This window comes from Haliotis asinina, chromosome 1 (genome assembly GCF_037392515.1).
Source record: "Haliotis asinina isolate JCU_RB_2024 chromosome 1, JCU_Hal_asi_v2, whole genome shotgun sequence".
NCBI classification, from domain to species: Eukaryota; Metazoa; Mollusca; class Gastropoda; order Lepetellida; family Haliotidae; genus Haliotis; species Haliotis asinina.
This window is the reverse complement of record NC_090280.1, coordinates 101,439,605-101,454,016: the sequence shown is the minus strand read 5'-3', so window position 1 is coordinate 101,454,016 and position 14,412 is coordinate 101,439,605.

Below are 14,412 nucleotides of genomic sequence, written 5' to 3'. Positions count from 1 at the left end.
GCTACATAAAGCCAACGTTATCCGAGCCCAGCCCACGAGTGTTTCTCCGATCACGACTACCTCTCCAACAACGACTACCTCTCCAACAACGACTACCTCTGCGACCGATCAGTTGAATCAGATCGACCGCTACATAAAGCCAACATTATCCGAGCCCAGCCCACGAGTGTTTCTCCGATCACGACTACCTCTCCAACAACGACTACCTCTCCAACAACGACTACCTCTGCGACCGATCAGTTGAATCAGATCGACCGCTACATAAAGCCAACGTTATCCGAGCCCAGCTCACGAGTGTTTCTCCGATCACGACTACCTCTCCAACAACGACTACCTCTCCAACAACGACTACCTCTGCGACCGATCAGTATAATCAGATCGACCGCTACATAAAGCCAACGTTATCCGAGCCCAGCTCACGAGTGTTTCTCCGATCACGACTACCTCTCCAACAACGACTACCTCTCCAAAAACGACTACCTCTGCGACCGATCAGTTGAATCAGATCGACCGCTGCATAAAGCCAACATTATCCGAGCCCAGCCCACGAGTGTTTCTCCGATCACGACTACCTCTGCGACCGATCAGTTGAATCAGATCGACCGCTACATAAAGCCAACATTATCCGAGCCCAGCCCACGAGTGCTTCTCCCACGACTACCTCTGCGACCGATCAGTTGAATCAGATCGACCGCTGCATAAAGCCAACGTTATCCGAGCCCAGCCCACGAGTGTTTCTCCCACGACTACCTCTCCAACAACGACTACCTCTCCAACAACAACTACCTCTGCGACCGATCAGTTGAATCAGATCGACCGCTGCATAAAGCCAACATTATCCGAGCCCAGCCCACGAGTGTTTCTCCGATCACGACTACCTCTGCGACCGATCAGTTGAATCAGATCGACCGCTACATAAAGCCAACATTATCCGAGCCCAGCCCACGAGTGTTTCTCCCACGACTACCTCTCCAACAACGACTACCTCTCCAACAACGACTACCTCTGCGACCGATCAGTTGAATCAGATCGATCGCTGCATAAAGCCAACATTATCCGAGCCCAGCCCACGAGTGTTTCTCCCACGACTACCTCTCCAACAACGACTACCTCTCCAACAACGACTACCTCTGCGACCGATCAGTTGAATCAGATCGACCGCTACATAAAGCCAACATTATCCGAGCCCAGCCCACGAGTGTTTCTCCGATCACGACTACCTCTCCAACAACGACTACCTCTCCAACAACGACTACCTCTGCGACCGATCAGTTGAATCAGATCGACCGCTGCATAAAGCCAACATTATCCGAGCCCAGCCCACGAGTGTTTCTCCGATCACGACTACCTCTGCGACCGATCAGTTGAATCAGATCGACCGCTACATAAAGCCAACATTATCCGAGCCCAGCCCACGAGTGTTTCTCCCACGACTACCTCTCCAACAACGACTACCTCTCCAACAACGACTACCTCTGCGACCGATCAGTTGAATCAGATCGACCGCTGCATAAAGCCAACATTATCCGAGCCCAGCCCACGAGTGTTTCTCCCACGACTACCTCTCCAACAACGACTACCTCTCCAACAACGACTACCTCTGCGACCGATCAGTTGAATCAGATCGACCGCTACATAAAGCCAACATTATCCGAGCCCAGCCCACGAGTGTTTCTCCGATCACGACTACCTCTCCAACAACGACTACCTCTCCAACAACGACTACCTCTGCGACCGATCAGTTGAATCAGATCGACCGCTACATAAAGCCAACATTATCCGAGCCCAGCTCACGAGTGCTTCTCCCACGACTACCTCTGCGACCGATCAGTTGAATCAGATCGACCGCTACATAAAGCCAACATTATCCGAGCCCAGCCCACGAGTGTTTCTCCGATCACGACTACCTCTGCGACCGATCAGTTGAATCAGATCGACCGCTACATAAAGCCAACATTATCCGAGCCCAGCTCACGAGTGCTTCTCCCACGACTACCTCTGCGACCGATCAGTTGAATCAGATCGACCGCTGCATAAAGCCAACATTATCCGAGCCCAGCCCACGAGTGTTTCTCCGATCACGACTACCTCTGCGACCGATCAGTTGAATCAGATCGACCGCTACATAAAGCCAACATTATCCGAGCCCAGCTCACGAGTGCTTCTCCCACGACTACCTCTGCGACCGATCAGTTGAATCAGATCGACCGCTGCATAAAGCCAACATTATCCGAGCCCAGCCCACGAGTGCTTCTCCGATCACGACTACCTCTCCAACAACGACTACCTCTCCAACAACGACTACCTCTGCGACCGATCAGTTGAATCAGATCGACCGCTGCATAAAGCCAACATTATCCGAGCCCAGCCCACGAGTGCTTCTCCGATCACGACTACCTCTCCAACAACGACTACCTCTCCAACAACGACTACCTCTGCGACCGATCAGTTGAATCAGATCGACCGCTGCATAAAGCCAACGTTTTCCGAGCCCAGCTCACGAGTGCTTCTCCCACGACTACCTCTGCGACCGATCAGTTGAATCAGATCGACCGCTGCATAAAGCCAACATTATCCGAGCCCAGCCCACGAGTGCTTCTCCGATCACGACTACCTCTCCAACAACGACTACCTCTCCAACAACGACTACCTCTGCGACCGATCAGTTGAATCAGATCGACCGCTACATAAAGCCAACGTTATCCGAGCCCAGCTCACGAGTGCTTCTCCCACGACTACCTCTGCGACCGATCAGTTGAATCAGATCGACCGCTACATAAAGCCAACGTTATCCGAGCCCAGCCCACGAGTGTTTCTCCGATCACGACTACCTCTCCAACAACGACTACCTCTCCAACAACGACTACCTCTGCGACCGATCAGTTGAATCAGATCGACCGCTACATAAAGCCAACGTTATCCGAGCCCAGCCCACGAGTGTTTCTTCGATCACGACTACCTCTCCAACAACGACTACCTCTCCAACAACGACTACCTCTGCGACCGATCAGTTGAATCAGATCGACCGCTACATAAAGCCAACGTTATCCGAGCCCAGCCCACGAGTGTTTCTCCGATCACGACTACCTCTCCAACAACGACTACCTCTCCAACAACGACTACCTCTGCGACCGATCAGTTGAATCAGATCGACCGCTACATAAAGCCAACGTTATCCGAGCCCAGCTCACGAGTGTTTCTCCGATCACGACTACCTCTGCGACCGATCAGTTGAATCAGATCGACCGCTACATAAAGCCAACATTATCCGAGCCCAGCCCACGAGTGTTTCTCCGATCACGACTACCTCTCCAACAACGACTACCTCTCCAACAACGACTACCTCTGCGACCGATCAGTTGAATCAGATCGACCGCTACATAAAGCCAACATTATCCGAGCCCAGCCCACGAGTGTTTCTCCGATCACGACTACCTCTCCAACAACGACTACCTCTCCAACAACGACTACCTCTGCGACCGATCAGTTGAATCAGATCGACCGCTACATAAAGCCAACATTATCCGAGCCCAGCCCACGAGTGTTTCTCCGATCACGACTACCTCTCCAACAACGACTACCTCTCCAACAACGACTACCTCTGCGACCGATCAGTTGAATCAGATCGACCGCTACATAAAGCCAACATTATCCGAGACCAGCCCACGAGTGTTTCTCCGATCACGACTACCTCTCCAACAACGACTACCTCTCCAACAACGACTACCTCTGCGACCGATCAGTTGAATCAGATCGACCGCTACATAAAGCCAACGTTATCCGAGCCCAGCCCACGAGTGTTTCTCCGATCACGACTACCTCTCCAACAACGACTACCTCTCCAACAACGACTACCTCTGCGACCGATCAGTTGAATCAGATCGACCGCTACATAAAGCCAACATTATCCGAGCCCAGCCCACGAGTGTTTCTCCGATCACGACTACCTCTCCAACAACGACTACCTCTCCAACAACGACTACCTCTGCGACCGATCAGTTGAATCAGATCGACCGCTACATAAAGCCAACGTTATCCGAGCCCAGCTCACGAGTGTTTCTCCGATCACGACTACCTCTCCAACAACGACTACCTCTCCAACAACGACTACCTCTGCGACCGATCAGTATAATCAGATCGACCGCTACATAAAGCCAACGTTATCCGAGCCCAGCTCACGAGTGTTTCTCCGATCACGACTACCTCTCCAACAACGACTACCTCTCCAAAAACGACTACCTCTGCGACCGATCAGTTGAATCAGATCGACCGCTGCATAAAGCCAACATTATCCGAGCCCAGCCCACGAGTGTTTCTCCGATCACGACTACCTCTGCGACCGATCAGTTGAATCAGATCGACCGCTACATAAAGCCAACATTATCCGAGCCCAGCCCACGAGTGCTTCTCCCACGACTACCTCTGCGACCGATCAGTTGAATCAGATCGACCGCTGCATAAAGCCAACGTTATCCGAGCCCAGCCCACGAGTGTTTCTCCCACGACTACCTCTCCAACAACGACTACCTCTCCAACAACAACTACCTCTGCGACCGATCAGTTGAATCAGATCGACCGCTGCATAAAGCCAACATTATCCGAGCCCAGCCCACGAGTGTTTCTCCGATCACGACTACCTCTGCGACCGATCAGTTGAATCAGATCGACCGCTACATAAAGCCAACATTATCCGAGCCCAGCCCACGAGTGTTTCTCCCACGACTACCTCTCCAACAACGACTACCTCTCCAACAACGACTACCTCTGCGACCGATCAGTTGAATCAGATCGACCGCTGCATAAAGCCAACATTATCCGAGCCCAGCCCACGAGTGTTTCTCCCACGACTACCTCTCCAACAACGACTACCTCTCCAACAACGACTACCTCTGCGACCGATCAGTTGAATCAGATCGACCGCTACATAAAGCCAACATTATCCGAGCCCAGCCCACGAGTGTTTCTCCGATCACGACTACCTCTCCAACAACGACTACCTCTCCAACAACGACTACCTCTGCGACCGATCAGTTGAATCAGATCGACCGCTACATAAAGCCAACATTATCCGAGCCCAGCTCACGAGTGCTTCTCCCACGACTACCTCTGCGACCGATCAGTTGAATCAGATCGACCGCTACATAAAGCCAACATTATCCGAGCCCAGCCCACGAGTGTTTCTCCGATCACGACTACCTCTGCGACCGATCAGTTGAATCAGATCGACCGCTACATAAAGCCAACATTATCCGAGCCCAGCTCACGAGTGCTTCTCCCACGACTACCTCTGCGACCGATCAGTTGAATCAGATCGACCGCTGCATAAAGCCAACATTATCCGAGCCCAGCCCACGAGTGTTTCTCCGATCACGACTACCTCTGCGACCGATCAGTTGAATCAGATCGACCGCTACATAAAGCCAACATTATCCGAGCCCAGCTCACGAGTGCTTCTCCCACGACTACCTCTGCGACCGATCAGTTGAATCAGATCGACCGCTGCATAAAGCCAACATTATCCGAGCCCAGCCCACGAGTGCTTCTCCGATCACGACTACCTCTCCAACAACGGCTACCTCTCCAACAACGACTACCTCTGCGACCGATCAGTTGAATCAGATCGACCGCTGCATAAAGCCAACATTATCCGAGCCCAGCCCACGAGTGCTTCTCCGATCACGACTACCTCTCCAACAACGACTACCTCTCCAACAACGACTACCTCTGCGACCGATCAGTTGAATCAGATCGACCGCTGCATAAAGCCAACATTATCCGAGCCCAGCCCACGAGTGCTTCTCCGATCACGACTACCTCTCCAACAACGACTACCTCTCCAACAACGACTACATCTGCGACCGATCAGTTGAATCAGATCGACCGCTGCATAAAGCCAACATTATCCGAGCCCAGCCCACGAGTGTTTCTCCGATCACGACTACCTCTCCAACAACGACTACCTCTCCAACAACGACTACCTCTGCGACCGATCAGTTGAATCAGATCGACCGCTGCATAAAGCCAACATTATCCGAGCCCAGCCCACGAGTGTTTCTCCGATCACGACTACCTCTCCAACAACGACTACCTCTCCAACAACGACTACCTCTGCGACCGATCAGTTGAATCAGATCGACCGCTACATAAAGCCAACGTTTTCCGAGCCCAGCTCACGAGTGCTTCTCCCACGACTACCTCTGCGACCGATCAGTTGAATCAGATCGACCGCTGCATAAAGCCAACATTATCCGAGCCCAGCCCACGAGTGCTTCTCCGATCACGACTACCTCTCCAACAACGACTACCTCTCCAACAACGACTACCTCTGCGACCGATCAGTTGAATCAGATCGACCGCTACATAAAGCCAACGTTATCCGAGCCCAGCTCACGAGTGCTTCTCCCACGACTACCTCTGCGACCGATCAGTTGAATCAGATCGACCGCTACATAAAGCCAACGTTATCCGAGCCCAGCCCACGAGTGTTTCTCCGATCACGACTACCTCTCCAACAACGACTACCTCTCCAACAACGACTACCTCTGCGACCGATCAGTTGAATCAGATCGACCGCTACATAAAGCCAACGTTATCCGAGACCAGCCCACGAGTGTTTCTCCGATCACGACTACCTCTCCAACAACGACTACCTCTCCAACAACGACTACCTCTGCGACCGATCAGTTGAATCAGATCGACCGCTACATAAAGCCAACGTTATCCGAGCCCAGCCCACGAGTGTTTCTCCGATCACGACTACCTCTCCAACAACGACTACCTCTCCAACAACGACTACCTCTGCGACCGATCAGTTGAATCAGATCGACCGCTACATAAAGCCAACGTTATCCGAGCCCAGCTCACGAGTGTTTCTCCGATCACGACTACCTCTGCGACCGATCAGTTGAATCAGATCGACCGCTACATAAAGCCAACATTATCCGAGCCCAGCCCACGAGTGTTTCTCCGATCACGACTACCTCTGCGACCGATCAGTTGAATCAGATCGACCGCTACATAAAGCCAACATTATCCGAGCCCAGCCCACGAGTGTTTCTCCGATCACGACTACCTCTCCAACAACGACTACCTCTCCAACAACGACTACCTCTGCGACCGATCAGTTGAATCAGATCGACCGCTACATAAAGCCAACATTATCCGAGCCCAGCCCACGAGTGTTTCTCCGATCACGACTACCTCTCCAACAACGACTACCTCTCCAACAACGACTACCTCTGCGACCGATCAGTTGAATCAGATCGACCGCTACATAAAGCCAACATTATCCGAGCCCAGCCCACGAGTGTTTCTCCGATCACGACTACCTCTCCAACAACGACTACCTCTCCAACAACGACTACCTCTGCGACCGATCAGTTGAATCAGATCGACCGCTACATAAAGCCAACATTATCCGAGCCCAGCCCACGAGTGTTTCTCCGATCACGACTACCTCTCCAACAACGACTACCTCTCCAACAACGACTACCTCTGCGACCGATCAGTTGAATCAGATCGACCGCTACATAAAGCCAACATTATCCGAGCCCAGCCCACGAGTGTTTCTCCGATCACGACTACCTCTCCAACAACGACTACCTCTGCGACCGATCAGTTGAATCAGATCGACCGCTACATAAAGCCAACGTTATCCGAGCCCAGCCCACGAGTGTTTCTCCGATCACAACTACCTCTCCAACAACGACTACCTCTCCAACAACGACTACCTCTGCGACCGATCAGTTGAATCAGATCGACCGCTACATAAAGCCAACATTATCCGAGCCCAGCCCACGAGTGTTTCTCCGATCACGACTACCTCTCCAACAACGACTACCTCTCCAACAACGACTACCTCTGCGACCGATCAGTTGAATCAGATCGACCGCTACATAAAGCCAACGTTATCCGAGCCCAGCTCACGAGTGTTTCTCCGATCACGACTACCTCTCCAACAACGACTACCTCTCCAACAACGACTACCTCTGCGACCGATCAGTTGAATCAGATCGACCGCTACATAAAGCCAACGTTATCCGAGCCCAGCTCACGAGTGTTTCTCCGATCACGACTACCTCTCCAACAACGACTACCTCTCCAACAACGACTACCTCTGCGACCGATCAGTTGAATCAGATCGACCGCTGTATAAAGCCAACATTATCCGAGCCCAGCCCACGAGTGTTTCTCCGATCACGACTACCTCTCCAACAACGACTACCTCTCCAACAACGACTACCTCTGCGACCGATCAGTTGAATCAGATCGACCGCTACATAAAGCCAACGTTATCCGAGCCCAGCTCACGAGTGCTTCTCCCACGACTACCTCTGCGACCGATCAGTTGAATCAGATCGACCGCTACATAAAGCCAACATTATCCGAGCCCAGCCCACGAGTGTTTCTCCCACGACTACCTCTCCAACAACGACTACCTCTCCAACAACGACTACCTCTGCGACCGATCAGTTGAATCAGATCGACCGCTGCATAAAGCCAACATTATCCGAGCCCAGCCCACGAGTGTTTCTCCCACGACTACCTCTCCAACAACGACTACCTCTCCAACAACGACTACCTCTGCGACCGATCAGTTGAATCAGATCGACCGCTACATAAAGCCAACATTATCCGAGCCCAGCCCACGAGTGTTTCTCCGATCACGACTACCTCTCCAACAACGACTACCTCTCCAACAACGACTACCTCTGCGACCGATCAGTTGAATCAGATCGACCGCTGCATAAAGCCAACGTTATCCGAGCCCAGCTCACGAGTGCTTCTCCCACGACTACCTCTGCGACCGATCAGTTGAATCAGATCGACCGCTACATAAAGCCAACATTATCCGAGCCCAGCCCACGAGTGTTTCTCCGATCACGACTACCTCTCCAACAACGACTACCTCTGCGACCGATCAGTTGAATCAGATCGACCGCTGCATAAAGCCAACATTATCCGAGCCCAGCCCACGAGTGTTTCTCCGATCACGACTACCTCTCCAACAACGACTACCTCTCCAACAACGACTACCTCTGCGACCGATCAGTTGAATCAGATCGACCGCTACATAAAGCCAACGTTATCCGAGCCCAGCCCACGAGTGTTTCTCCGATCACGACTACCTCTCCAACAACGACTACCTCTCCAACAACGACTACCTCTGCGACCGATCAGTTGAATCAGATCGACCGCTACATAAAGCCAACGTTATCCGAGCCCAGCTCACGAGTGCTTCTCCCACGACTACCTCTGCGACCGATCAGTTGAATCAGATCGACCGCTGCATAAAGCCAACATTATCCGAGCCCAGCCCACGAGTGTTTCTCCGATCACGACTACCTCTCCAACAACGACTACCTCTCCAACAACGACTACCTCTGCGACCGATCAGTTGAATCAGATCGACCGCTGCATAAAGCCAACATTATCCGAGCCCAGCCCACGAGTGTTTCTCCGATCACGACTACCTCTCCAACAACGACTACCTCTCCAACAACGACTACCTCTGCGACCGATCAGTTGAATCAGATCGACCGCTACATAAAGCCAACGTTATCCGAGCCCAGCCCACGAGTGCTTCTCCGATCACGACTACCTCTCCAACAACGACTACCTCTCCAACAACGACTACCTCTGCGACCGATCAGTTGAATCAGATCGACCGCTACATAAAGCCAACGTTATCCGAGCCCAGCCCACGAGTGTTTCTCCGATCACGACTACCTCTCCAACAACGACTACCTCTCCAACAACGACTACCTCTGCGACCGATCAGTTGAATCAGATCGACCGCTGCATAAAGCCAACGTTATCCGAGCCCAGCTCACGAGTGCTTCTCCCACGACTACCTCTGCGACCGATCAGTTGAATCAGATCGACCGCTGCATAAAGCCAACGTTATCCGAGCCCAGCTCACGAGTGTTTCTCCGATCACGACTACCTCTCCAACAACGACTACCTCTCCAACAACGACTACCTCTGCGACCGATCAGTTGAATCAGATCGACCGCTGGATAAAGCCAACATTATCCGAGCCCAGCCCACGAGTGTTTCTCCCACGACTACCTCTCCAACAACGACTACCTCTCCAACAACGACTACCTCTGCGACCGATCAGTTGAATCAGATCGACCGCTACATAAAGCCAACATTATCCGAGCCCAGCCCACGAGTGTTTCTCCGATCACGACTACCTCTCCAACAACGACTACCTCTCCAACAACGACTACCTCTGCGACCGATCAGTTGAATCAGATCGACCGCTGCATAAAGCCAACATTATCCGAGCCCAGCCCACGAGTGTTTCTCCGATCACGACTACCTCTCCAACAACGACTACCTCTCCAACAACGACTACCTCTGCGACCGATCAGTTGAATCAGATCGACCGCTACACAAAGCCAACGTTATCCGAGCCCAGCTCACGAGTGTTTCTCCGATCACGACTACCTCTCCAACAACGACTACCTCTCCAACAACGACTACCTCTGCGACCGATCAGTTGAATCAGATCGACCGCTACATAAAGCCAACATTATCCGAGCCCAGCTCACGAGTGTTTCTCCCACGACTACCTCTGCGACCGATCAGTTGAATCAGATCGACCGCTACATAAAGCCAACGTTATCCGAGCCCAGCTCACGAGTGCTTCTCCCACGACTACCTCTCAAACCATGACTACCTCTCCGACCGATTTGTTGAATCAGGCTCAGATATCGCATCTCAACAACACACCAAATCAGCTTACATTCGATTATTTGCTTGTGAAAATAAATTGATCCAGACATTATTGAAAAGTGTTTTGCACACATTATTTATAATATTACAGTCAGTGAGAGAAAGACTTTAAAATCCTTGACTAAGTTTGAAACAGTAGGCAAATACTGACCCCTAGAAGCAGTAGGATCATGACATTGACAGCGTGTTTATATCTGTGGTTGGTGTTTCGGATGTATAATCAGAGTGTGGCTGTATGTTTGGATTGTTCCTATTATCATCAGAATCTGTGTGTATATCTGGGCAGTTCCTTAATCCTGATTTTAGCTGAGGAGGGCGGAGCGGGCGAAGGGGGCTGGTGGGGTAGTCCAGACGTTTTAGTGTTCGCTCGTTACGATTTCATCAAGCTTTCGTACAACATGTCGGAGCCAGAAACATTACTCAGACTTCGTTTGTGATATATAAAATATTACCCAAGTTACGAGGAAGCTCTGGGTAATCCGTCATTGACGCTGACGTAAGTACGCTCAATTTCACTCACGATCAAAGAATTTCCGTGACCCCCAACCCGCCCCTGTATGTACACCTAGATGTTTATCGGGTAAATGCGGCGGAAGAACATCGGTGACCTTCCGCTTGGCGTTGTAATCTGATGACGACAGTCAATGAACCAGTGAAGCTTATCCAGTAAATCGCCTATTACGACCAGAATGCGTTTGGGGCATATCCTGTCCGGAACTGTAGCCTTACAGTTTTACCAGATACACTAAACAGCGGAGTGACACAGCGCACAGCTGGTTATTGTGGTTGCGAGAGATGAGTACCGATATAGAAGTGACAAAGACCACAGCTGGTTATTGTGGTTGCGAGAGATTAGTATTGATATAGAACGTGCTAGAAAACGGACTTCACGGTTGATGCTCTCGGCTACGACTCGTAACTTGAATGTAATCGGGGTGGGGGAGGGGGAGGGGGAGGGGGAGTGTCTCAGGATGCACTTTTATGCAATGAAGACTTATTCACATATATCGTTTGCTGCGGAAGTTTTTTAGGAAAACTCCAAATTCAAAACTGAAATTTCAAGGTACACATTCTACATAGATTCTGATGTCGTCATCACGTGCTTGACAACAACATTAGAATCAATGACAAAACGTGGCATTTCACACTATAAAGAAGTGGCATATCCATACAAAGTACTGCCATTCTTGACCATCCTCACTTCGAAAGTGCCCACCAAGAAATGACGATAAAATTTCAAAATAATTAACCATAAATATACTTTGATTTCTTATGGTATCAATATAAAATCTTGAAATTGCAACTTACTTAACTTGATTTTTTTATATTTCATAGAATCTTTGAACGGCCTGTGTGTGGATGCCGTTTGGTATGGTGGAATAATAGGGTAATAAGTTTTTGGTTGTGTTTTTTCTTCTTGAAGTTTCATGAAGGACTTAAATAATCTTTTTAATTTCACGATCAATATCTTGAAATGTTAACTTCCAATCTCGAATTTTCAACTTACTGCTTGAAATTTCAAGAAAAACAAAACAAAACAGGTGGTCCTGTTATGCCAACGTATGAAAGGCTTCCACTATGTGCGGGGAAATCGGTCTGTATGTCGTTTTTTCTTGAAGTCTTAAGATATATAAGTTGCCATTTCGAGATATTGAACTGAAAAAGGCGAGCATATGTGGACCTCATGTTCTATAGTTTGAGGGACACGATGTTTCTGAGTATATTCTTGTGAATATCCCGATGAAGGCCTTAGAATATTCTCCGACACGTTGTGTTCCTCAATGTAAAGAGGTTGACAGCCATCTGTCGCCACCTGTATCACTTGTAAATGTCTTTCAAAGACTGTTAAGTACCAACGTCCAGATAACATTTCAAATTTCAAGATAACAGCAAGATAAAATAAGACACATCTGAAGTTAATTATTTTGAAATTTCCTGACCACGAGAATCATGATGTGTGTCAGACATTGGGGAGTGGAGGGGTGCGCACCCTACTCTAGACTCTCTACGCTTATAACAATGTAACTAGGATGATATCATGCAGGTTAGAGTGGCAACATAAATTATATTTGTGAGTACTGTTGTCAGTGTAGTACAGATTCTATTGTCCCTTTAATTTGAGTCTCGTCTGGGATTCGAACCAATACTCTCAGAGTACGACACCTAATTCACCAGCATACATAGTCAGCTTTCTAACCCACTCAACCATCCAGGCTTCCACAATAATGAAAGTCAGACAACTGGTAGTCCAGATCACATAGTTCGTTTATCTCAAGTGTGAATTGGCACAGCTCCCCCGCGGACAGGAAGACACTCGAAGATTAAGTATACGAGCTATGACAGGTCACGCCTATTTGTGACCGGCACGAGATGCACTGTGAGCCGTGACCGATGTGGTCATTGACGTCAGCACTAAACTAGTCTCGGTTTCATGTGTTAGTTACAAACATCGTACACTGATGTGTGTATAAAGTGAGAAAGTGTGTCCATAGTGTGCCGTCACTGTGATGTTCTGTTTGAACACAACGCATTTGTAGCAAAATAGAACAAGCGCTAATAATAACCACTAACTTCAATGTTTGTATCAAGTACATATATACTGAGTCAAAAACGAAACTTCGCAAAATGTACTTTTTAAAAATAATGAATAATTTTTCTCTGATGATACATCTATGTATCCGAAATGGGATCCCTATCTTTCGGTTTTGCACTTCGTTTTGCAGTCGATCACGTGATCTTCGTATCGAGGTTTCTTCATTTGCACGTGTGTGCATTGGCCTGAAATTGAGCCTTGAATTGTAAAAAAACTTTTAAACCACATTTCTAACGGTACTTTAATGCCACGATTGTCAAATGTGCAACGTGAACGTGCCGTTGGAATGTTGCAAGTGAGAAGATCAGTTACTGACGTCGCAAGAGCTATGGGAAGCAGCCGTCGTACTGTGTATGACTTGCGAGGTCGTCTACAACAAACTGGCACCACTTCTGATCGCAAAAAAAGCCGGGGCGGCCACGTGTGACGTCACGAGCAGAAGATCGTCAGATCGTCCTACGTGACAGATTTCTGCCGACTGTATGAACAAGGACTGAGATATTTAGAGGTCGACTGTCCTCACAGACCATTCGAAATCTCCATTCTCGACGTCCATACCGTGGATCAATATTGAAATCATTTCATCAACAACAACGTCAGCTGTGGACCTAAAATCACCTCCGATGGACCCAGAGAGACTGGAATCGAGTCATCTTTAGCGATGAATCCTGGTTTACCCTCAGATTCGCGGACTGCAGGCATACAGTCTGGAGACGACGTCGTGAACGGTATGCCCAATGTTGTGTACAGTAAGTCGACAGATTCGGGGGCGGCAGTTGCATGGTGTGGGGTGCTTTCTGTGGGAACAACCGTTCCCGACTTCTGGTCATCCGTGGAAACCTCACAACTCGTTCCTTTCATGGCCCAGGTCTACAGTTCCAGCTTGATAATGCTCGGCCGCATAACGCGATGTTGACACGAAATATGCTTCAAAACGCTGGAATCAAAGCCATGGACTGGCCATCGAAGTCCCCTGACCTTAATCAAATAGAGCACGCTTGGGGTGTACTTGGGAGAAGACTTCGTCGTCTTAGGAACCAACCTCTGAATTTGCAGGAACTTGGCGCTGCCTTGCA